This window comes from Hippocampus zosterae, chromosome 4, assembly GCF_025434085.1.
Source record: "Hippocampus zosterae strain Florida chromosome 4, ASM2543408v3, whole genome shotgun sequence".
Classification (NCBI taxonomy): Eukaryota; Metazoa; Chordata; class Actinopteri; order Syngnathiformes; family Syngnathidae; genus Hippocampus; species Hippocampus zosterae.
Window position 1 is genome coordinate 1,583,662 of NC_067454.1, and position 25,214 is coordinate 1,608,875.

The 25,214-nt window shown below is 46.3% G+C and overlaps 1 long non-coding RNA gene across 1 annotated transcript in view; it reads right to left on the reverse strand.

Annotated features, from left to right (window-relative positions):
* Window positions 1-11,138: 11,138 nt before the first annotated feature.
* LOC127599117 (uncharacterized) overlaps window positions 11,139-25,214 on the reverse strand; it is a 74,887-nt gene continuing 60,811 nt past the window's right edge. The window contains exons 5-6 of the long non-coding RNA XR_007961998.1: window positions 19,974-20,120; window positions 11,139-13,849 (exon numbers count right to left, since the gene is read on the reverse strand). This is a non-coding gene — a long non-coding RNA (uncharacterized LOC127599117). The remainder of the gene's footprint in view (window positions 13,850-19,973; window positions 20,121-25,214) is intronic.

Consider the following 25,214-nt stretch of genomic DNA (forward strand, 5'->3'; position numbering starts at 1 on the left):
CACTGCCAAAAAATAGATGGAAAAAACAAGGTGTGGCAGTTAGACAAGCGCTATCATTTAAATGCTGTCGTTGACCATTTCAAAAAAACCAAAAAAACAAACCTGTTCACCTAAAGAGTCAACTTCCTGAAAAAATCCCTCCATCTTGCAGTTGTTGCATTGGTGTCAGGTAACCTGCATCAATGATTGCAGTCTAAGGTAAGGATCTCTTAAAATATTTTTGCACATTTCCACAGTCAAATGTACAATATTCCCAATGGTATCAAGATGTGTATCAAATCCTAAAAATGTTTATTTTTGTTGCAGATGATCTTTCCAGCTGAAGAAATTAAGAAACGTCGAAACTTCATGTTGTATATTTGGAATCTTTGTATATTAAAGATATGTACTGTATTTTCCTACGAATTTCCTTGAGTTGTGGCTGTTTCCTCATCCAAGATGGGTGTTTTTAAATTAAAAGGTTATGTGGAGGGGCTTTAAAACCAGAAACTTATAAAAGGGGTATGTGCAAAACAAACTGCGGTACCAGAAAGTATTGCACAATATGCCTTATTTTATTTTTTTACTTTTGCACAATGCGATCAAAGCTTGTGTGTGTGATCTGTGCCTTTTATTTGGTCAAATTTCAAATCCATTTTACCAGGAAGAAATAATCAATGGGTGGACGACTGGTTAGCACGTCCACCTCAGAGTGCCCAGATGCAAGGGTTCGATTCCGGCTCTGGCCTCCTTGTGTGGAGTTTGCATGTTCAGGGTGTCGCCCGCCGTCCATTGCCCCGAAGACAGCTCATATGGGCTCCAGCATGCCCGCGACCCTTATGATGATAAGCAGATTTGAATACGGATGGCGATAATAAATTGCATGAGAAAAACAAGCTTAGGTTGAAGTCAGCTTTTCAGAGTGGAAGAGCGAGTCTCCCTTCAGCACATATTTAGCTGCTCACACTGGTGATGGAAAATGAAGCTTCATCCACCCGTTGTATATTTTTCACTCCTCTAGATGGCACTCTGTTCAACATGGGGCTGAAGGCACTCTCGCTTTGACGTTTCTTAAACCCCTTTCTTGAAAGCAACAGTGTTTTCCAGATGAGTCAAAAAATACAACAAGTATTTGTTCATGAAGCAACTTTGAAGCATCCTTTTCCCCATCTCTAGCTGACGCTTCCCTCAAATTCTCTGATCACCTTCAGGGAAAACTCCCTCTGAAAACCTGAACTCTGAGTATTGTGGGTCATCGATTAGTTATTATTAGTGTTGTGTTCCGAAACGTCAAGAGGACTAGTCGCTAAAGTTGTCCACGTCACATTTCCAATGCAAGTCGCTTTCACGTCCGCATCACAAGGTTATGTTTGTTGATCGCTTCGGTCTCCTGCTTACAAAATCCAGCAGGAACTTTGTTATGTGTGGCTAAACTTGGCGTCTGGTGTGATGTGGCCTGGCACCAACAGAGACGCCCCGCAGAAGAGCCTCCCAACAATTCCTCTGCCTTGGAAGAAGAGAGCACAAGTCAAGCAATCAGCCCGGAGCACTTCAAGTGTTCCCGGACCACCCTCGGCGCCTGTCTGGCTCGCCGATATAATTGTGAGGAATCAGATTTGCGCGTGTACAATTTGGGCTCTTCATCATTTAAGCTTTCCGCAGCAGCGCCTCGTGCGGCTCGCCTCATCCCTCCGTCTCAGTGAGGGGGTGTTAAACCCCCCCCCCCCTCCCGCCTTCTCATTTACCGACTGTGGCGTCACCAAACCTTTGCATGTATGAGACAAAGGAACACATCACGCTTCGTTTGTGCTCCCAACAAGCCGTGGTGCTTTTTTTTTTCGCTTCCGCTGTCGGAGTGCAAGCATGCATTGGCGTTGTTTTCTTTGTTTCACACAATTCGCCACATTCCCACACATGTTGCAAAGTTACAGTCGCGCTCGTATGTTTCCTTACCCTTGCGGAAGTTGTGAAATATTGGCAAAACATTTTTTGGGGCGGACAATATGGCCGATCATGTATGTATGCACCCTGTCTGTCCGGGTGTCCGGGCTCTCCCTTAGAGATAAGGCGAGAAGCTCGGTCATCCGGGAGAGGCTCCGAGTCGAGCCGCTTCTCCTCCACATCGAGAGGAGCCAGATGAGGTGGCTTGGGCATCTGATTCGGATGCCTCCTGAACGCCTCCCCGGTGAGGTGTTCCGGGCATGTCCCACCGGGAGGAGACCCCGAGGAAGACCCAGGACACGCTGGAGAGACTATGTCACCCAGCTGGCCTGGGAACGCCTCGGGATCCCCCGGGGAGAGCTGGAAGAAGTAGCTAGGGAGAGGGAAGTCTGGGCTTCCCTGCTAAAGCTGTTGCCCCCGCGACCCGGCCCCGGATAAGCGGTAGAAGATGGATGGATGTATGCACGTATTTTCCTTCTGTTGAAGGCTACTCGCAAGCCGAAGCTATTTGTGAGTGAGTGTGTGTGGCCTCTCGAAATCATAGTGAAATCACCGAAGCACCTGAGCAAAAGTTTACACACCCTTGAATGGTTGGCAGGCTAATATGCCCCACCTGTTGACACTCACGGGTTTAAATGGCTATTAAGGGTAAGTTTGCTTTACACTGTACCGTAGGGAAAGCAAAAGAAACGTCAAAGGATTTGTGATCCGCCCTTTGAATGTTTATCAGTGTTTTTGGAAGATTTTTTTGGGGGGGGGTGGGTTGTTTTGTTTAGTTTTTTTTTTCACAGTGGCAATAATTCTAGATTCGTTTTGGCTGTTTGCCGGCTGTGATGTCATGTGGTGCCCTGTCATGTGGTGTTCCACAGGGCTCAATTCTGGGGCCTCTGCTGTTCTCGCTGCATTTTGTATGCAGCGATGGCTGTTTGAAAGTGCTCTATAAATACTGTTGACTTGACTTGACTTGACTCGACTTGACTGTGAATAGCGAGGTAGGTCTGCGCAGTCTTACTCGACATTCCGGTATAGGAATCCCGACACGATGCGACACACTTCTTTCAGTACTGCGTCATTTACTGGTTCTGATTTGCAAAACGCGAAATGACTTCAAACTGTCAAAAGTGATTTTCTACCATGGAAAGAATTGACATAAAGGATGAGAAAAGACATTTATTTACTTTGGCGGTAGTGTTGAGCAAAACCGAAAAGGTAAACGAAGTTATGTTGGCTAAAAGGGATTTTTTTGTTCAAACAGATATGTCAGGAAAAAAAAAAACTTTGTTAATGGGAGCCCGTGGGGGCTTGAGAACACGCTCGTCTGGAGATGCAGCTTGTGCATAAAATGGCACGCTTTCCTGTGCATTAATTCAGATTCGTTTGATTCTCATCTCGGTCTTTTCACAACACAAAAACATCCCTGCACGCCAATTAAGGTCAAATACAAGAGCGCGTTTTGATAAACAATCAAATCACAATCTCAAAATTTTGGATCGTCCACGTGTACGTACAAACCGCTTGTCCTTAATTCAACCATGTAAGGAACATAAAGAAGGTATTTTCCTCATTGAGCCCCCCCGCCCTCGCCCCCCCGGCCCCCTTCAAGTTAAATGCCCCCACTGCTACGATGCCAGGCCTCTGTAAAGACATTAATATTTGATGTGATCATGGGCTTCCATAAGCAAATTTCGCTCTCCAGCAAAGTGTAGCCAAAGCATGATTAATTTAGTATTTCTCCCCCCCCCCCCATTTAAACAACACAGGGCCCCTGGCCACAAAGCCAGGCGCGCTACGAAACAAAAGTAGCAGCCCCTAAATCATAATCAGCATCGTCATTCAGCATCATGTGACTTTGGGGACACATTGTTGTTCTCGCACAACATCTGCACTCATGTGAAGGAGGCCTTGCCACGCACCAGCGCGCACGTTAAATTCAAGATGGATTAAGGCCGCTTCTCAGTCCACCTCAGATGATCTGATGGTTCCGCTTGTTGACCGCAAATTCTGTTCACTTGACCTCCACCCTTGAAGGCCCTTGACCACCGTGCTCGTACTCGTGCTAGTGCCACTTCTGGGTCAGGGCCCAGGTTAGCACCGGTTCTTTCTTTTTCCACTACCGAAATTGGCTCCACCGAAACTGGTGCTTAAACTGGCCCCAATTATTTGTCGGGCCAGATCCTGGCACCAACAAAGTCAGGGGGCGGGGTTGTCATGACGGCAGATGTCAAGGAACGACTCCCTGGACACACGCAAGTGTTGAGCAGTGAACTCCGGGATAATTGTGTCCCGCTAGAAGAGCGCCCGGTTAGCGTGCGATCTCCGTCTTGCAGAACAGCCTCGTGATCGTCTACAATGATGATGAAAGATGCAAGCGTTTGCTGATTGCATGTTCAATACTACATACAAGTACAACCGATGTTATAATAAATTGCCTATCAGATGTTTACAGTGTATTATTATTATGATGATGATGATTATTCATTATTATTATTACTTTCTGGGTCTATAAATGAATGAATGGATCACTATCTGACTGACAAACTAACTGAATGTAATAACTATTCATTCATTCATATTCCTAACCGCTTGATCCTCACTAGGGTCGCGGGGGGGTGCTGGAGCCTATCCCAGCTGTCTCTGGGCAGTAGGTGGGGGACACCCTGAATTGGTTGCCAGCCAATCGCAGGGCACACAGAGACGAACAACCATTCGCACTCACACTCACACCTAGGGAGTGCTCAATCAACCTGCCATGCATGTTTTTGGAAAGTGGGAGGAAACCGGAGCACCCGGAGAAAACCCACGCAGGCCCGGGGAGAACATGCAAACTCCACACAGGGAGGCCGGAGCCGGAATCGAACCCGGTACCTCTGCACTGTGAAGCCAACGTGCTAACCACTGGACTACCGGGCCGCCCATGTAATAACTAACTCAAGATTAATAACTTCTCTCTCTGAACAAAATCTATGACTTTCGCTTTCTCTCTTCTGAACACCTCAACTGCTTTGGCGGCAGATTCAAACCATTTTCACCCTTGTGATACGTCATCAGCGAACGCGAGGCTCGTTGTGCCTGATCACGTGACGATCGCTACGAACCGCCCCGAACGAGGCTTCGTTTTTTTTCCCCTTCCCTTGGTCATGTGACAATGACATCACTAACCCGCGCTTGGAAACGAGACTTTATTTTTCACGCCCACTTTCTCTCGCCTCAAGCATGGAAGCCCCATGTTATTGTGCCTAGTTGACTTTCCCTTTTGTTCTTTTGAGATGAAATTCCCCTTGTGAGTGCAATTCCTTGCCTGGTTCTCGACCTCGCAATTCACTGCCACAGTTTGCCTTGTCAGTGCCACGTCGAGCGTGTTGGTTGCCGCCACCGTGAGTGCGATGAGGCCGTACGCTGGCGTGATCAGCGGACAGTTGAACTCCATTCGTGATAACGTGCCTGTGCCGCTTCCTCTCACATTGATCGCTTCTGTGATTCGTATTGCATGCAATCCGATGCTCTGTGACAGCTTGTTACTGAGGTTAAAGATGGCGATTTAATTATGTGTCAGAGGTCACATTAAATTCTGACCCTTGACCTATGGCCACAGGACCATCTGATTAGTGGCAACCGAGCATTGCAGAGAATGTGCGCACGATACCAGTCCGATAACGAGAGTAGCCTGACTTGCGTTCGGCAATTCCTGAATTTGTGTGGTTTCTGGAGTAAGAGTAACAAAGCCAGGGTGGAGCCAAACATTGTTCTTTCTTAACATGCCATTTCATCTCAACAGTATTTTTAGCAACACTGCCACCTACTGTACAGTCAGGGAATTTAACAAAGTGCCTACGGACACCCACGGACACAATCCAGCTGCTGAAGAAAGCTGGCTGTGTTGTACGTCTCTCGATACCCCCGCACCATGCTGAGGATTTCTGAAAGTAAAGTCTTTGTTTTGTATTGTATTGTAAAAGTTTCGTATTTGATCATAATAACTACTTTTGTGTTGTGAAATACGAATGTTGAGTTGCTTAACCCCTAAGCCATTAAAAATAGAAACGGCCAATCACGGCGTTACTCCAAATAAGGTTCAGTAGGGAGGCGTATACGCGATGAATATGTCAACGTTTGCATGCGAGAGCCCTGCACATTTTTCAAATGTGGTTTTATGTAATGTTGCAAAACATGTCATGTGTTTTGTATTTTACGGATGATGCGCTTCTCTCGTCAAGTGACTAATCTTTGTAGCGAGCGCCTCTGCGAAGAGGAAAACGTCCTAAAATCCCTGAAACTGGCGATCATTCTAATATTTTCAGAGGTCGATGTGAGCGTTTAATAAAGTGTTTTGAAACACTTCTGATACTCAATTTGAATGAATATCAAGTTTTATAAAGGATCGTCGGAGATAGGCACTCAGAAATAACGACAAGACACTCTGGCTACCAACAATAGGCACTTTATTGGTCCCACACAGAAATGATAACACAGTTCAAACAAGTTGTATGAAGCTAAAGAACTCTTACCGTATGCCATTAGGGTGGAGAGCCAACACCCTCAGCAGCTTCAATACGAGCTGGGCGTCCGTACGCTACCCACAGCAGACTCTGCCGAATGATCTGGGTCCTCCTCCTTTTATTCTATAATGTGTGCTAGGGAGGGGGTGAGTGGCCATTCTCACTTCCCCCCAGCCACAACAACACTTTTGTTGTGTAACCAAGTGGCATATCCTATGAGAACATCCTGTTTTGTACTTTTTCCACATACTATCAGCAGATGTACTTCTGCTTTTAATCATGAGTTTTCGGCAATAACAGGATGTGTCTCAAGAGTTTCAGTAAAAACATGTTATTCAAGCATTTATGCAATAAACAAACTTTAAACACAATAATCATTAATACAAAGATATATATTGATTAATGAAAACATCACTACACTATTTATTATACCATAAAGACACATATTTATATTATTGATAAATATATTTATCGATTTATATATTTACAACATAAATTCTGCTGGGCGGCCCGGTAGTCCAGTGGTTAGCACGTTGGCTTCGCAGTGCAGAGGTACCGGGTTCGATTCCAGCTCCGGCCTCCCTGTGTGGAGTTTGCATGTTCTCCCCGGGCCTGCGTGGGTTTTCTCCGGGTGCTCCGGTTTCCTCCCACATTCCAAAAACTTGCATGGTAGGCTGATTGGACGCTCTAAATTGTCCCTAGGTGTGAATGTGAGCGTGGATGGTTGTTCGTCTCTGTGTGCCCTGCGATTGGCTGGCAACTGATTCAGGGTGTCCCCCGCCTACTGCCCGAAGACGGCTGGGATAGGCTCCAGCACCCCCCGCGACCCTAGTGAGGATTAAGCGGTTCAGAAAATGGATGGATGGATAAATTCTGCTTACCATCGGGCGCAGTTTGGGCACGTTAGGCGACGTTTAGATTCCTACAGTCGCGGTTTAAACTGTCATGTTGCATCACTGTACGGCAAGTGAGAAAGGACATATTATATTCGGGGTATTTTACAGTGCCGTAGAAGTACGGGAAAAATAGCCGGCCTCTCTTGTGTGTGAGGGGTGCAACTCCACCGTGCCAGTTGTTATCTATCAGTACAAGCTCCGTGCTTGATGACTCTTTGCGCGAGGACCAGGTAGTTGGCGTCGTGTGGTTGGGGGGGCCCAGGATGCCAGGGTCCACTCGCACGTCTTCCAGCAAGCCACGTATGCAAATGATTGGGCAATTGCAGATATACAAATATGTACCCATGGTCCAGGCGGTCTAATGGCCCCCGCTCGCCTCCTCCTCTGGCTTGCTCAATGGCTCATTAAGATATCTGCTTGGTTTATTATGTGAATAAGTCACGGCTGGCTTGTTATGACCCTCAAGGTTCCTGTTTGTGCTGCAAGATGTGTGGCGCTCAATTAGACTGCCTGGCTGGCAGCGTTAACCCTTCGCCGCATCCACGTAGCCTGTCTACAGTGTGTGTGTGTGTGTGTGTGTGCGAGTGTGTGTTTAAGACAGGGATCAAAAGATCAATCCTAATACAGTGCTACCAAGCTGACCTCTCCGATGTAATAAAGGCGCCATCTTTCACCCTTGGGGCCTATTGGGCGCCTCCCACCCCATGAACAGAGCCGGTATCTTTAAATTAGCTGACTGCCGTGGCCTGCAGGTAATTGCATTAGTTTATCAATGTTCCCCACAATTTATTACTGAGTGTGACGATGCTAGCTAGCATCCTGGTGTTAACGTCCACTGTGAGGGGACAGGGAATAGAGGGCCTTTGTGCGGCGCGTCTCCTTGCAAATAAAGAGGAAGAAAAACACTTTGGAAGGAAAGAGTGTAATCCCCTTGTTGTTGGTTTTTAGCTACATAGGTTCGGTTTTAATGATGGCCGCTCAACGTTAGCATTTCAAATCCGCCTACGTCCGTGTGGATGTAGTGGAACTGCTCAGGTTTGTCTCAAAATCTGACAATGCGTTCTGAATCCTCATTGCACACGGATGAAGGAAATCTTGTGTTTGTGGGGACCAGTGTGTTTAAAATATTTCAACGGTATTTATACTTTACATATTTGAGACAAAGATTACAACAGTCGAGATATTTCTTTCAATCTTTAATAATAAAACCTGATAGAGTAGAGAGAAGCATTGATGGCGTCGAAGACGGCTCTCATTTGACTCGTACAGGTTTTAGGTTCACTTGGAGGCTCTTCTGCTGGAGGCGCTGACGGTGGAGCTGAGGATTTGAAAACATGGTGGAGAAAAACATGGTGAGGGGTCTCACAATGATTGTCTTCTTATTAATTGAAATAGGCTGAACGTTTTTTTTTTATTTTGTTTTTTGATCAGCTTAAGTCATCAAAAATGTTATCGCTTAACCCCAAAAAACACAAACACAATGCTAGGACACAGTAGGCGAGACGCAACAAGGGAAGGTGTTGGGTAAGGCTGCTATGATGCGCAGCCAATCAGCTCGCGGGACAAATCCACTTGTGCTCTCATTGGTCGATGTGTTGCGCATCAACATGAAACAATATGGATGCCGATAGAGCTGCATTTTTTCCATATGAGATATACTGTATATATATAAATATATGTATATCAATATATGTATATAAATATATATATATACAGTATATGTTATGAATACAGTATTTTGGAAAATCCCACAAAGCACTGAAGCCACAAGACATGAAGAGTTAGCACCCACTGTCTTACTGTATTTGCATCAGTAGGTGCTGAAGTGAGATTGGGATTGTCACACTGAACATTTTTCCAACCTTTGGAAGAATTCCTCCGACTGGAAGCAGCTTTCCCTTCCGTGCGTTATGTGGTGTGTCAGAGGTGCCGCACAGACCCGCCGTGATTGCTGGATGGATGAAAGCTCACCGTGCAACACGTCAATGAGTGGCAAAGCTCTGCTTGATCAAGCCTTTGCATATTTACTGGTTTTGAAGCGCAGAATGGAAAACATCCTCCCTCCCTCCCTAGCTCCCTCCCTCCCTCCACGTTGGAACCTGGTGACATTCTTTGTCATTCGGGCTGACTTTTTTTTTCCCTCCTGCCATCTTTCAGGCCGCTTCCCCCATTTTCTGCATTCCGCCATCTCTTGATCCTGCTCCTTGCGCTCCCCGCTGCTTAATTAAAGCATGTATTATTAATGCGGCCATATCTTTGTCCATTCTTCTTCCCTCCGTACGTATGACTGCAACATTACATTTAAATTGTTTTGGTGTAATTTCCCTTTTAAAGTCCCCCATGTAATCAGTGTTTGTAGAGACGAGGGGCAAAGTGGCCGAGATTACACGCTTGTAGCACGACAGCCTGTTCGACGTGCGTCTCGCTCACTATAGGCGCCGTAATTAGGCCTGTTTTACAAAGCAAATCAAAATGGCTCCATTCGGCACGATATGAGCTTCATAAAAAGAGTGTGCGGTTGCCGCCTTTGCCCAACCCCAGGGAAAGAGCCGGAACACTTCAGTGCTTATAGCCTTTTGATAAGGGCCACCATTTTCCTCCAGAAGCCATCAAAATGCACAATTTATGACTGGTGGGATTCTCCACGTTCAGAGACGGTTTTTCCATTGGATGATTTTTATTTTTTCAAAATCCCCTTTTGTCATTTTTGCTCGAGCATTTTCCAGGGTGTATTTACCAAGTACAGTTAGTCAAAAAAAATCTCACTTTGACGGCTGTATTTTGTTTCGTCTGATTCATTTGCCCTCCAAAAGGGCTTGAGAATGAGTTAATTCATTCATTCATTCATCTTCCGAGCCACTTGATCCTCACTAGGGTCGCGGGGGGTGCTGGAGCCTATCCCAGCTGTCTTTGGGCCGTAGGCGGGGGGACACCCTGAATCGGTTGCTAGCCAATCGCAGGGGACATAGAAACGAACAACCGACACCGCAGCACCCGGAGAAAACCCACGCAGGCCCGGGGAGAACATGCAAACTCCACACAGGGAGGCCGGAGCTGGAATCGAACCCGGTACCTCTGCACTGTGAAGCCGACATGCTAACCACTGGACTACCGGGCCGCCCCAGAATGAGTTAATATGTTTTGAAATACATCGACCTCAAATGAGCTCCTGGGAGCTCAGTCACCTGCCAGTTAAGTAGAAGCACCTTCAGCTAAAGCCAAACTATTGTGGGGACAGGCTTTTTGGCTCTTGGAGGGGTGGGGGGGGACATGAACTTTTGTGTGTGTGTGTGTGTGTGTGTGTGCGAATATATCGGAAGTTCAAATAATGGATGTATCTAGCTAGCTAGCTAGCTATCTCTATTGTAAACGTGGGACCAACTTTAATACTCTTTTCACGACCTGTAATAGAATTTGCAAATAAAACTCACTTTTCCGCTGATGGGTTATGAAACCAAACAAGCTTTGCGCTTGAGCGACTAAAGTCATGACATTTCCCCATCACAGTCACTTACTTTTGGCCTGATTTAAAATGTCCGTCCTTCAGTGTCACATAACGAGATCGAAATGGAGGCCGAATGTGTGTCATCGCAATAAATAAAGAGGGCTGGAATAGAATCCGGCAGGCAGACAAAGGCTGTCGACGAGATTCTGCTCCATCCTACAAGTGATTATCGCAGGAAGTAGCCATGATTAGCTTTGTGGAGATGTGTGTGAAAAGTGTGCTGCGGGGACGAGATCTCCCCTTTAATGGGACAGATGCTGCGCTTGAGTAATGCGGTGCCTCTTCGTGTCGACGAGTAGGTACCATTGAAAGACTCGGTAATATTATACAAGAGTGTTTAAATATTTTAATTTGTCAGAGGGGCCCCTCCCATGTCCTGCATTACCCTGACAACCATCCTTCATCGGCGGAATGAATGCATTATTCATTAGCGCTAATTATTTTCACATAACGTCTACCCCGATATATTTAACCTCCACATTACACCGGGGATAATGGCCTTGTAAAATTGAATTGCAAGAAAGAAGTGGAGTTGGAAAGCTCATTTAAAGAACATAAGAGAGTGAGGTAGGCACCGGATGGGATTTGAAGCAATTGAAGAGGCTGAAGAGAGGGGAGGGGGTGGGGGCTGACGGGGAAGACTGTTAAGCACTTTGGGACAAGCCGCCCCGAAGTGACAGGACATTTGTTCCTGTCTCATTTGCATGTTAAGAGAAGGGCTCGGTGGGTCTCCGTCGTGTTTAAGATAAACCTTGACACCCCCGCCGCTCGACGTTAAAATTGGCTCCCACTGACCTGACGCGCAACCTCACCCATTAAAAGCGGAAAAACCTGCAGCGGCCTCCTTCGCTGCTGTCGCCATCTCGTCCTGTACACCGTCCGTCACCTGAGAAACGCTCAGCACCCAAGCTTCCTAGGCGCCGCCGTCATTTGGGGGGGGCGTCGTTCACGTTCAGGCCCCTGCTCATATTTCCATCCAGAGTTGTCTCATACACTTATTTGACGTTTTATTAACATTACGGATGTTCACCTTCATTAAATGGGCCATTTTGCTTTCTTTGTCTTGGCCGGGCCGAAAGCGCGCACAGAGCCTGCATCCATTTTTGGACTGGGTGATGACGTCACGGACATGAGGCCTTTTCAAAGAAAAAAAAAAACAAAAACATCAAAGTTTTAAGGTTGGTTCTACAAAAGCAGTCACGAGGTGACTTTTAAGCATCTCCAACATTTGAATTTACAGCTGACGAGCTGAGCAAGCTCAACTCTCATGTCGCTTGTATGTCAAATCAACTTTGCCCATTCAAATGAATTGAAATGCCATGAATCCGTTCCATTTTCAAGATAATAACGGGGAATGAAAAGTAATCAACTTTTTTTGCTAAAGTGTAAAAGCCAAAACACATTTTCATTCAGTAAGCATCTGGAGATATGTACCCCCCCCCACCCCCCACTCCACCCCCATGCAGCAAACCCATCCCCCTATCCGTTTGTTGTTTCATCGTGTGGACCTGATATGGACTGTTTTCAGCGCTTTTTGGCCACGACATTCGTCAAAGGAGCAGTATCTGTGCTTGGTGGTTGCGCCTTCTCGGCAGCACGCCTGTACCAGCACAGATTTTGATTGGGAGGAATGTCGGCGCCATTGACTGTCGGTGCCGGACAGACCTGGGGCGCTTGTGTTTTTTTGCGCCTGTAATGGGCAGCATTTTTCACAACCCCGTTTTGTTCATTGGAAGTCGGCGCTGTTGGACAGTCGGCGTTGGTGCGGCTGAATGGATGGCTGCTGAAGTTGAGGATGAGGAGACGGGAGCGTATTTGGAACCGTGAGTCGCCACTTGGAATTGAAGTGGATTTACACGGGACAGGAGAAGTCAACCAATCTTTTTTTTCGTCAATGGATGCTACAGCCTCTTGTTGACTTTGAAACTTAGCTTGTAGCTGACGTGTGCACATTTTGAGCATGACGTCTCTGATCCACCGGTTAAGGGAAACTTTGAGTCTCTCCTCTTTCATCTCAAACCGCTTCAAACAACAAAGCGTGTGATGGAAAAGTGGTTAGAACTGCATGACTGTCCGTGTTTTGTTATGTGTTGTGTTTATTATTTTACTTGATGTTAACTGTTTTGTAAAGCGCTTTGTTACAGCTGCCGCTGTTGTGAAAGCGCTATATAAATCAGCATGTATAGTATTGTATTGTATAGCGCTTGTCTTCATTAGGGTGATGCAAAGCAAGGAGACCAAATATCCGAATCACCTCTTAGTATGACGCGTTGCAAGTTTTACACCAATTTACATGAAAACTGCTCGAATAAACATGATCTCTCTGTGTCAGTCAAGTATTGCATCATGGCAAAGGCAGAGTTTTGGACCCATCTTTGCAATTGAGGCTCATCGTATTTCACAGGTGTGCTAAATGTCGCCGTGGATACTGTATGCATACGAATGTGATTCTCTTCTCAATAACACTATTGTGCTCGTTTCAGAGTGACATCAAATACGAGTTTTTTTTTTTTTTAATCCTTTTGTTGTGTTTGCCAGAGTAATGCTGCAGAGGCACGCGTGTTCATCTCCAGGCTATGTGCGCATAAATGCGAGCGAGCTACTTTGTATGCTTGATGTCGGGTAATTGCAGTTCATATCAACTGGGAAAAATGGGATTCTCACGCCTTTTTTTTTTGTGTTGGAGGCCCAGAAGGCATGGCTCCTTTTGTGTAAAGTATCTGTCTCTCTGACATTTAGATTTGCCTTTTAAAGATGGCATTTTTCAAAAGTGGCACTCCTTCATATGTTTTCTACAGGCGACAAAATTATTCTTTGACATCCCACTCATAGTTGCTATTAAGTGACACATTTATCCAACCGTAAGACATTTTCTTTTCCTTGGTAATCAGGATATTATTTCATGCCATGTACGACAAAAATGCTTTGCGTCGAAACATAGTCATTACCAGCATTGCCCCAAAGTCAGCTTTCCGAAATGCCAAAGCATTCCTTGGATCCCGTGCCTGGAGCATGAGGAGGGAGCGGCTCATCTGCGGACAAAAAAAAAAAAAAAAGGACCGGTACTGTAAATATGTGTCACATGAGTGTGACTTATATGTCAAGTAAATAACCTATAATGGCAATAGGCTGATGGGGGGGGGGGGGGTTGATGGCTGCAAAGTGTGCTCTTGTCTCACCGAGGAGTAATGATGTCTCCGGTGAACGACTGCCGTGATGACTCCTTTTGGATTGCTGGAATTTTCCAATTATTGCTCTCCGGTGCCTCACAATCGACCTTTACCTCCGCCCGAAAATTACCATGCATGATCCCTAAATAATTTCCTCAACAAAGATGGCGCTTTGCATTATGAAATATTCACAACTCAATTTTCCCTGCTCTATCAGACTTTGGCGCGCGCCATAATTACATAATAATCCATAATGTAATTCATTTGCCGCACTTCTGGAATTGGAGTCCCTGTGCCGCTCGGGTAAATATGTCGGTGTAAAATGTGAGTGTGTCGGCACTGCGGAACAAATTTCTCGCTTTCGCTTTTTTTGGGGGGATGATTGTCACGATCTGGGTTTGCGTCGATTTTGGTTTTTGATTCGAGTTTAGTTTTGGCGAGTTTTCTCGTTGCGCGTGTCCATCTGTGCTCTTAAAGCCTTGCGTTGTCCAATCAGCTCCCTCGGTCACGAGTGTCTTGTCTAGATCGTTCTCGTTATGTCGTCAGTTGCTTGGACTGAAGTTTCCTGGTTTTTGTCTGTCCCTGTTGGTTCGGCGTTTGCTGTTTCGGTCCTTGTTTAGTCAAGTCAAAACGGGAATAATTCAATTGTCAATTCGACTTTGTCCAGCGGATGAACTGAAACTGAGAAAATTCAGCCAGCCCACATCATTTTCAGTGTACTATTTGTTTTGGTGCTGTGGACCTTGGACTTCTCTTTGTTTAGGATTTCGAATGAATCCAAGTGCCGTGTTTGGCTTCTTGTTCTTGAGAAATTAAATTCTTCTTTTGGAGCGCGGCCTGCCGCTCATGTGTGTGTGTGTGTGAGAGAGACCTGCCTTATGTAGTTGTTGCAATGGAGTAGAATTAGTTTATGGTGTACAAAACACTTGAGATGGCCTGACATCACCATAAGATATGTATGAATATGGGCAATACAAAACAATTGGCTACGGGTTTTATTATCAATAAAAGTTAACAGGGAGTACTTATGCTTTCATTCATTCATTCATTCATCTTCCTAACCGCTTGATCCTCACTAGGGTCGCGGGGGGTGCTGGAGGCTATCCCAGCTGTCTCCGGGCAGTAGGCAGGGGACACCCTGAATCGGTTGCCAGCCAATCGCAGGGCACACAGAAACGAACAACCATTCGCACTCACCTAGGGACAATTTAGAGTGTTCAATCAGCCTACCATGCATATTTTTGGAATGTGGGAGGAAACCGGAGCACCCGGAGAAAACCCACGCAGGCCCGGGGAGAACATGCAAACTCCACACAGGGAGGCCGGAGCTGGAATCGAACCCGGTACCTCTGCACTGTGAAGCCGATGTGCTAACCACTGGACTACCGGGCATTTAGATAATTCGAAGTTGGCCTTGTTTGTGTGCGAGTTTATTCATTCATTCATTCATTTTCCATCCACTTATCCTCACAAGGGTGGGGTTGGGGTGGGGGGGGGGGCTGCCGGAGCCTATCCCAGCTGTCTTCGGGCAATAAGTGGAGGACACTCTGAACCGGTTGCCAGCCAATCGCAGGGCACATAGAGACGAACAACCGAGGGCCAATTTAGTGTGCCATGCATGTTTTTAGAATGGGGGAGGAAACCGGAGTACCCGGAGAAAACCCACGCAGTCCCCCACGTAGAACATGCAAACTCCACACAGGCAGGTCGAAGCTGGAATTGAACCCGCTACCTCTGCAATGTGAGGTCGACGTTTAAAAAAAAAACAAAAAAAATTTGTGGCGCAAAAACTTTTGAATGTTTTGCTGTTCCTTTGGCATTGTGTTTGTCCACCGTAAAATAAACAGACGCGGTCGAAACGTCGACTGTCGCGGTTCAGGCTTGCGTATTTAATCCGGCGACCAATTTTTTTTCACGATCGCCTTGTCATGGTTCTCAAATTGGGACGCCGTTCCATTTATGTGATACCAATTAGTGTCAAATTCCCATTCGTCAGAGTCTTCCTGAAGACTTTGCTCGGAGGAGGCGTCATTTAAATGGCATCAGTCACTGCGCGAATGAAAATGATGTCGGCGCTCATACCTCATGTGACAGACAGCAGAGGAAGAAAAGAGCGCCGTCATTCATCAAGTGTTATCGTCAAGCTAATTATAACGGGAAATGTAGTCGAGGCTCAACTCCCCGCTTCAATTTCGAACGGATTAACAAAATGATCCGCGATGCTAATCGAGTTCAGAATAATTGATCATTCACCCGAAGACGAACGAGGAGGCGAGCTAAAACTCAACAGGGGCCTTCATTCATTTGGAGGACTCATGAAACATTTTACATCCATCCATCCATCCATCCATTTTCCGAACCGCTTAATCCTCACTAGGGTCGCGGGGGGTGCTGGAGCCTATCCCAGCCGTCTTCGGGCAGTAGGCGGGGGACACCCTGAATCGGTTGCCAGCCAATCGCATGGCACACAGAAACGAACAACCATTTGCACTCACACTCACACCTACGGACAATTTAGAGTCTTCAATCAGCCTGCCACGCATGTTTTTGGAATGTGGGAGGAAACCGGAGCACCCGGAGAAAAGCCACGCAAGCCCGGGGAGAACATGCAAACTCCACACAGGGAGTTCCAGAGCTGGAATCGAACCCGGTACCTCTGCACTGAGAAGCCGACGTGCTAACCACTGGGCTACCGGGCCACCCGAACAATGATTTAGAATTGACTAAAATACCCCAAATAATGTTTTGCGGGCGCGCGCGTTGCATATGCTAATCCGTTTAAGGATAGCAGTCACCACTTGACATTCCTGTCACAAAATTGCACCGCGGTACTCGGCCGTGCTCGATTAATTTGCAGAGTGCTCACTTGGTGTCCTGTCTTTGCAGCGTGGGTCCCCTCTGACTCTGACCTCCCAGACTCCTGCGCAAGGGGTGGGGGGGGCTAATTAGATTCTCATGTGTATTTAATGGACGCACTTACTTTGGTCCTGTGAGACAGCTCTGGATGCTGTCAAGCAGTTCAACACTTGATGCGTGACCAAGTGTGTATTGTCCGCAAGACCGACAAACCAGAAACTGAGGAGTCCATAAAATTAAACCTCTTTAAAAAAAAAAATTAATTACATTCATGCGGATTTGGACACAAATTAAAGCGAACATGAATGAAACATGGTCAGCTAGCTACAGTTATTTCTTTTTGGGGTTCTGAATGTGGAGATGGGATTCAGCTGCTGTTAGGTGCAGAGCCGGAGCTAATATGTGAGATCGAGGGCTGTTGGCCACCCCAGAAAACTCCTTCACTATTTGCCGCAACAAAAATCCTGAATAGAAAGCTGATCAACAATAAAAAACAAAACGGAATTCTTTCCTGAGTGACTTTAGCGTGTTTAAAAAAAAAAAAATTACAGTGGCCCTTTCATCCATCCGTCTTTCAGTAAATGAAAAAGTTTGGGCACCCCCGCTTTATTGCCATGTCTTCATCTCAGCCACTTACGGTTGACGACGGAACAATGTCGTTGTGTTGTGCCAATAAGGTGGACGTCTGAATGTTGCCCCGCATCCTAATGAGAACAAACATCTGGAGCGCTCTCACGCTGCGGTGCTGTGACGGATGTGACCCCCCGCGGTCAGCCCTTGGCCCCCTAAACCCGCCAGGACCCATCGAGCGGAAGCTCGGCTCCTCTTAGCGTGCCGCACGGCAACATAAATCGCTCCTCGCGCGACTTAACTGTCCAATTTGCATGGTCCCTCCGCAAAGGCGACTCTTAACGACATGACCGTGCGGATGGAAGTGATGCGCCACCAAAAATCACCGCGGCAGTCTGACTGATGGACCTTTTCCTCTCTAAATACGAGGACGGCGGAAACGCAAAGACAGAGAAAAAGGAGAGAGGACATTCGCCGGGGCAAGGCAAGATAAAGAGGGTGGCGAGCTGGGAGTCTGGCGAGGTTTTATCTGGTGGGCAGCGAGGGAGACGCTGGCGGGAGGATCTGTCTCTGTTAGAGAGAACACGGCCCCGTTATTAAAGCCATTTATCACCGGCTGAATATTCCCCCTTTAATAGGCTTTGTCGTTAATTACCTAACTTTGTCAAGATAGGGAGTCGGGGGCTCTCTGTTCTCTTGGCAGGCAGGCATGCACGCACCAACACACACACACACACACACACACACACACACACACACACGCATTTCTTCAGGTGAAGAGACAGTTCACATGAACGCACATGACACACATCAAATGGCGTCACTCTTCCAGTGGGTGTCTGTTGTTCTCGTTTTCCCAAAACTCAAACATTCGCCGGCAACAACATGATACACCCGCACAACAGATTGCATCCAATTTGAAACAGACTTGCAGGGGGGAAAAAAAAAAACCCAAACCAAAACAAAACAACATTGCATGTTTTGTCATTGAGAAGAATGGAAATAATTGTGCATTTTTGTGTGTGGGGGGGGAGGGGCAGTGATTGGAATGATAATTGACTAGTTGATGAATTGATTGGTGAGAAATCACTTTTATTGATGATTAATTGTGACCGCAAAAGGATGCACTCTGGATTCATTGACATCATCATCATCATCATCATGATTTTGATCCATTCATCCATTTTCTGAACCGCTTTATCCTCACGAGGGTTGCAGGCATGCCGGAGCCTATCACGGCTGTGATCAGGCAGTAGGCCTGGGGACAACCTGAACCGGTTGCCAGCCAATCGCAGAGCACACACAGATGAACAAGCATTCGTGCTCACAATCACACCCAAGGACAATTTTGGAGTGCCCAGTCAACCTGTCGTGTATGCTTTTGGAATGTGGAAGGAAACCGGAGTACCTGCAGAAAACCCACCCAGCCACGGGGAGAACATACGAACTCTACACAGGAAGGGCGAAGCATATATATATATATAAATATCATTCATCCTTTCATTCATTCATCTTCCGTACCGCTTGATCCTCACTAGGGTCGCGGGGGGTGCTGGAGCCTATCCCAGCCGTCTCCGGGCAGTAGGCGGGGGACACCCTGAATCGGTTGCCAGCCAATTGCAGGGCACACAGAAACGAACAACCATTCGCACTCACACTCACACCTAGGGACAATTTAGAGTGTTCAATCAGCCTGCCACGCATGTTTTTAGAATGTGGGAGGAAACCGGAGCACCCGGAGAAAACCCACGCAGGCCCGGGGAGAACATGCAAACTCCACACACGGAGGCCGGAGCTGGAATCGAACCCGGTACCTCTGCACTGTGAATCCAACGTGATATATATATATATATATATATATATATATATATATATATATATATATATATATATATATATATATATATTTTTTTTACATAAAAATATATATATATATATATATATTTTTTTTACATAAAAATATATATATAGTAGGCAATCGCTGTAAATTGTCCCCTATGTATGTACCATAGTCCTCTTTGGGTTGATTACTTTGCGAGCCAAGTGGTAGCACGAGCAGCCCGGTGGCTGGTGGAGTTCACAGTGTGCGGAAACTGATCTGGAAATGAATAACGCCGCCCCTGAATATGATAATAGGCGACTCGGAAAGCTGATTACGAAGAGTCAAGTGCGCGCACAGATTCCCGCATGCGCCATTCAACACCGAAAGAGTTGAGTACTCGTCCCAGTAGATTTCCCACTCGTGCCCAATCGTTTACGTGGCAGTTAGCCGAAGATGGGAGCGCAAGGCGATGCGACGGCGACACCATTGATCCTTTTGGCCCTGATTAGCCGCCCCCGCGTCCCGTCAAAGCAAACTCATCAGATACATTGATCACGGAGCGCTTTTTAACGCTTCCCCCGGCAATAATATGATTTTTCTCCAGTCAAATAACTGGTTATCTGTTGAGAAAGTGCTGCCAGATATTTGAGATTTCAAGATTTCCTCGGGGACGCCCGGAGAGTCCGGAGCCGCATTTAGCATCACTCCAGTCACGGTGATAAAATGCTATTTCATTACCTGAAGAACTGCCGTGATTGCTGTAAACTTGATTTGTAGGACTCCGAGCAACAAGGCTGGTTCCGCACGCCACACGGCGCCGACGGGGGGCTCCATCGCGCTCTTCTTGCTACTTTCTCTTTTGTCCAGAAGAGGAGGCTGTGCTCCCTGCAAACAACAGGAGGCCGTCCGGGAAAAAAAAAAAGACACTTGAGTACAGCCAAGACTCTTGGGGTGGGCAATTATTTTTTGCATAGGGCCACGTGACGACCAGAAAATATTATGGAGGGCCGGATCAAAAGGGTGCACTAAATTCGACATAATATTAATTGGATTTCTTTATTTAAAAAGCATTTTTTTTTGCATTTTTTGGCACGTTTTTCAGACTTCAAGAGTACATTATTCCGTCGTATCGAACGGGATTTGCTTGATTTGGCGCTACTGCGGGCTTCCGTATCATCTCCCCCCTTCCTTCCTATGCTTTGCAACTTCAAGTAACTCATTCATTCATCTTCCGTACCGCTTGATCCTCACTAGGGTCGCGGGGGGTGCTGGAGCCCATCCCAGCCGTCTCCGGGCAGTAGGCGGGGGACACCCTGAATCGGTTGCCAGCCAATCGCAGGGCACACATAGACGAACAACCATTCGCACTCACACTCACACCTAGGGACAATTTAGAGTGTTCAATCAGCCTGCCACGCATGTCTTTGGAATGTGGGAGGAAACCGGAGCACCCGGAGAAAACCCACGCAGGCCCGGGGAGAACATGCAAACTCCACACAGGGAGGCCGGAGCTGGAATCGAACCCGGTACCTCTGCACTGTGAAGCCGACGTGCTAACCACTGGACTACCGGGCCGCCCACTTCAAGTAACTGTCCAAATGAAATGAATGCAGTTATTGAATTAACTGGCTGGTCTCTCGATGTAATCGTCAAAAAAAATTTCGACGAAAAGAGCGGGCAGTGCGGAGTCTGCTTGACCTCCGGGGACACTTGCTGCCGGATACGCCCTGGATCCATGGAGAAAGTGGAGACCGGTGTGCCTGGCAGTACTGTCCGTGGAGGATGTGGAAGACATCTACATTATTGGCCTTTTGAGAAGAGGCATGCTGCTGTTTGGTGTAGGCAGCTTTCTGTTCTATCGCAAAATTCAACTCCGCGCGATCGACAACACCATGGGGAAGTTGGAATCCGCGCTGCGGAAAGAAATTTTGGATCCGACTGATCGGCGCCAGTGAGGAGATACAGACCAAGGACTCAAGGCTGTCTGGAATTGTTGGCGGCCGTCCTTCCAAAACAAACAACGCTATCTGGCCTTTCCCCTGGATGGAAGTACGCATGGAGTCTAGGCCCCCCCCCCCCTCCTTCTCGGCCATGGACTGATAAGCCGGGACTGTCTTCATGATGAGCAGACTTCGACGAAGCAGCCTGACCTGCATACACATCCTTGTTATCACCGTCTTCATCGCTCCGAATCTTTTTCCCCCGTGACGTGGTTCGATAATGCGGAGCGCAACGGCGACCGTGCAGCTGGTCATTTTTCGGCCGCGTCGCATTTTCCTTTCTGAATTCTGATTGTAATTTCCCCATTGCGGGACAAATAAAGAATATCTTAATCTTATCTCAAAAGCATGCTCAAAAATAATTTTATTAAGCGGCGCCGTGACAACCATGAACGCTCATCCAATTGATTATAGATGCCATTTTCATGATTGACAATAGGGGGCGGGTTCTGTGCGTTGTATTGTATTGTATTGTGCAGTGATGCCAATAAACGCACAGCTTTAGAGATTTCAGCTTTGTCGTCACTGTCGCCCGCCTTGTAACTTGACTGGATTTGATCTCGTGTGTGTGTGTGTGTGTGTGTGTGGCTTTTTGCGCGACGCTGGTGATCCAAACTTACGATAGCATAACATCCCTCCCTGCCCGCCACAGCCTCAGGCGAAACATCAGCACGGTGCCTTGCAGCTCTTCTGATGACAAAATGCAATTGTCTGCTTTATTGTCACTTGTCACTCGACTTTAGCGGCTTATCCGTCTTGTGAGGTTTTGTTGGAAAACATCAGACAGTGAGGATGTCTTGTTTCATCCCGCTCATTGTGGGTTTATTTTTTTATTTTTTTTTATGGCTCTTCAAAACCACCCGGCTTGTAAAGTCAGGTTGTCAGAAAGGTGAAGCTACCTTTGCAGCCGAGATTATTTCTATTAGCATGAGGAAGAATATTTCATATTTTATATTGCGGCTGTGCAATAACAGTTATTATGGCGCATGTCTCCTGGAGAATGGTAGGGGGGGGGGTTGTATAAAAACAAATGCCGGTAGTGCAACACGCAAAAAAAAAAAAAAAAATAATAATAATAATCCTCTTTGAATAGGTTTATGTATGTTGTCATGACTGCTTGTTTTATGATGCTGCAGTGACCAAAGCACAACTCAACACTTATTTTTGATGCAGCTCAGGAAATTTTTTACCTTTTTACCTCTTTCTTTGTTTGTTTTTTTCTTCCTTTTATAGTCCATTCAGCATCACGGTGGCGACATTCACATTGCAGATAAATAGTACAACTCAGATGAAATATTCCGTACATGTATTCCTGAACTCTTCACATGATTTACCGACTGCTGTCAGGCTGATGAATAAAAAATAACAATCATAATAATAATAATAATTAAAAGATGTGAAGGAAAATTGTAAATAGTACTGCGATTTATCCATTTTGTGTTCATATTGCATTTAATTGAAAGATGTTTGTTGTTTTTTTCTATTTCTTCTTTCTTCTTTCTACATACATTCTTGCTGCTGGAGGCTGTAAATTTCCCCAGTGTGGGACGAATAAAGGATATCTTATCTTATCTTATTTCCAGCTCAAATCTTTCGAGAGCTTGTTACTCGGGCTGCGGGCCATCAGCAGTTTGGCCGCACTGAAGGTGAAGTCAGAACAATTGCGTGACTGTTTTGTGAGAGGATGCAAGTGTGGGTGAATCGAAATCCTGAGCCAAAATTTGAACTTTTGACTGTGAGGTGCACATGCATGCTAGCTAAATGCTCCACCGTGCAGGCCCACGCGTTTCAGGATGTCCTATTTCTGACCAAAAAGTAACTTATCAACCATTTCATCACTTTGCTGCTGTGAATTGGGAATTTCTCCATTGCGAGACTAATAAAGGTTTTCTTATTAAAAAGCCTCTTTCCTTTTGGGTGCAGGTTGTTCACTGCTGGACAATATACGTCACTTGACTTGACTTCAAAAACTTCTTGAGCACAAAGAAATCCCAATTTGTTCAATCCACAAACAGATACGCCAGCATCGAAATGTTCCCGCGCAAATGAGGTGAGAATATGAAAACACTTGAACGCCATCAAGCGTGTTTTGGCAGGCAAATGTGACCAGATGTCCTCTGCAGATTGACCACTCCGAGGAAGTGCACGTCCCCGTCATTCTGCTCGACAGTCAATGTCTCATGCGGCCATCAACATTTAAGCAGTCCTTATGCATGACGCTGGGTGACTTAAAAAGCCTGCCTGGTCACATCTGATTAGCGGATGCCTAATCAGACAAGTTCGTGCAAACACGTGCGACTCCAGTGAAAAGGCGAGGTTGATTTAGGAGACAGGAACAGGAACAGCGATTCTTTTCTTTTCTCTTCTTTTAAATAAAGATAGTGGCGTTTGCCGGTAGTCCAGGGGTTAGCACGTCGGCTTCACAGTGCAGAGGTACCGGGTTCGATTCCAGCTCCGGCCTCCCTGTGTGGAGTTTGTATGTTCTCCCCGGGCCTGCGTGGGTTTTCTCCGGGTGCTCCGGTTTCCTCCCACATTCCCAAAACATGCGTGGCAGGCTGATTGAACACTCTAAATTGTCCCGAGGTGTGAGTGTGAGTGAGGTTGTTCGTTTCTGTGTGCCCTGTGATTGGCTGGCAACCGATTCAGGGTGTCCTCCGCCTACTGTCCGGAGACAGCTGGGATAGGCTCCAGCACCCCCCGCGACCCTAGTGAGGATCAAGTGGTTCGGATGATGAATGAATGAATGAATGAATGAATAGTGGCGTTTGCTGACTGCATGTCCCTGACCCTTACATACTACATACAAGTAGAATTGATGCTAGGCTAAGTTGCCAGCAGATGCTAACAAGCTTCTACTTGGCTCTTTGCCGGCAGAAAACCAAAAACGTTCTTGGTCGGAACTTGTTCAGCGGCAACTAAGCACAGGGCGGGCCCTGGCGCCCAACGAGCAGCGAGTTTTTTTGGGGGGGGGTGGAAAATGGTTTGAAGACACAAATCTCAAAGTACAAAAGCCGTACCAAATTTTACGAATACGAACAATTTGGTAAATATAGGTGAGTTATCGTATTGCAGTTGTTTGAAAGAGCCTAGAACCACAGTCCCAAGATGTTTTGAGGTATTTCAACAACCACATTTTGCTCCATGAGAGTCAAAATATTCATGCCTGTCAACTCGTACGGTTTAGCCATAGTTCATACGGATTTTGTGGGGAATCTTACGTATATGGCCGTATCGTATTTCTTCTTTCTACATACATTCTTGCTGCTGGAGGCTGTAAATTTCCCCAGTGTGGGACGAATAAAGGATAACTTATCTTATCTTATCTTATCGCACAAAATCATACGGATTCAGAAAATTTCCTTTTTTTTTTCTTCACCAACTCCAAATCATTTTGAAAAAAGTAACGCAGGAATACAACTCTGAACACAGTAATGCCACTAAGTAGAATGATGATTAGACATTTTTACTTTTGACTTTTTGATTAGACATTAACCGGACATTGTATTATGGAGATCTACAATAAATATCATCGAAAATTTTGTGGGGTTTTTTTTCTGCCGTTATTTTGATATATAAAATGCTTTGGTATGTTATAAAGATTTTTTTGCTCTTTATAAGGATTTTTTCGGTAGTTTATACAGGTTGGCGCTCCGAAAAGTTGACAGGTATGAATATTCGAAGCAGCTCTCAGTATGAGGCCAAGCGCTTCCACACCGCTGCGAACGACAAACACGCCACAATGTGCCGTGCGCGATCAAGATGGACCTTGCTGATTGTGCAAGCGGTCATCACGTTGCGGCTCGTCGGTTTAGGAGACGCACTTCAAAAGCTTGTCGCTAATGTAGCCGTCGGTACAAAGCGGAGAGAGTGAGACAAATGGCGAGATGGGTCGGAGTCGACCCTTTGGTGACTTGGATGTGAGATGGTGCTTTTTGAGGCCAAAGAGGAGAGAAAAGGCACCGCAGCGGATGTGACTTCA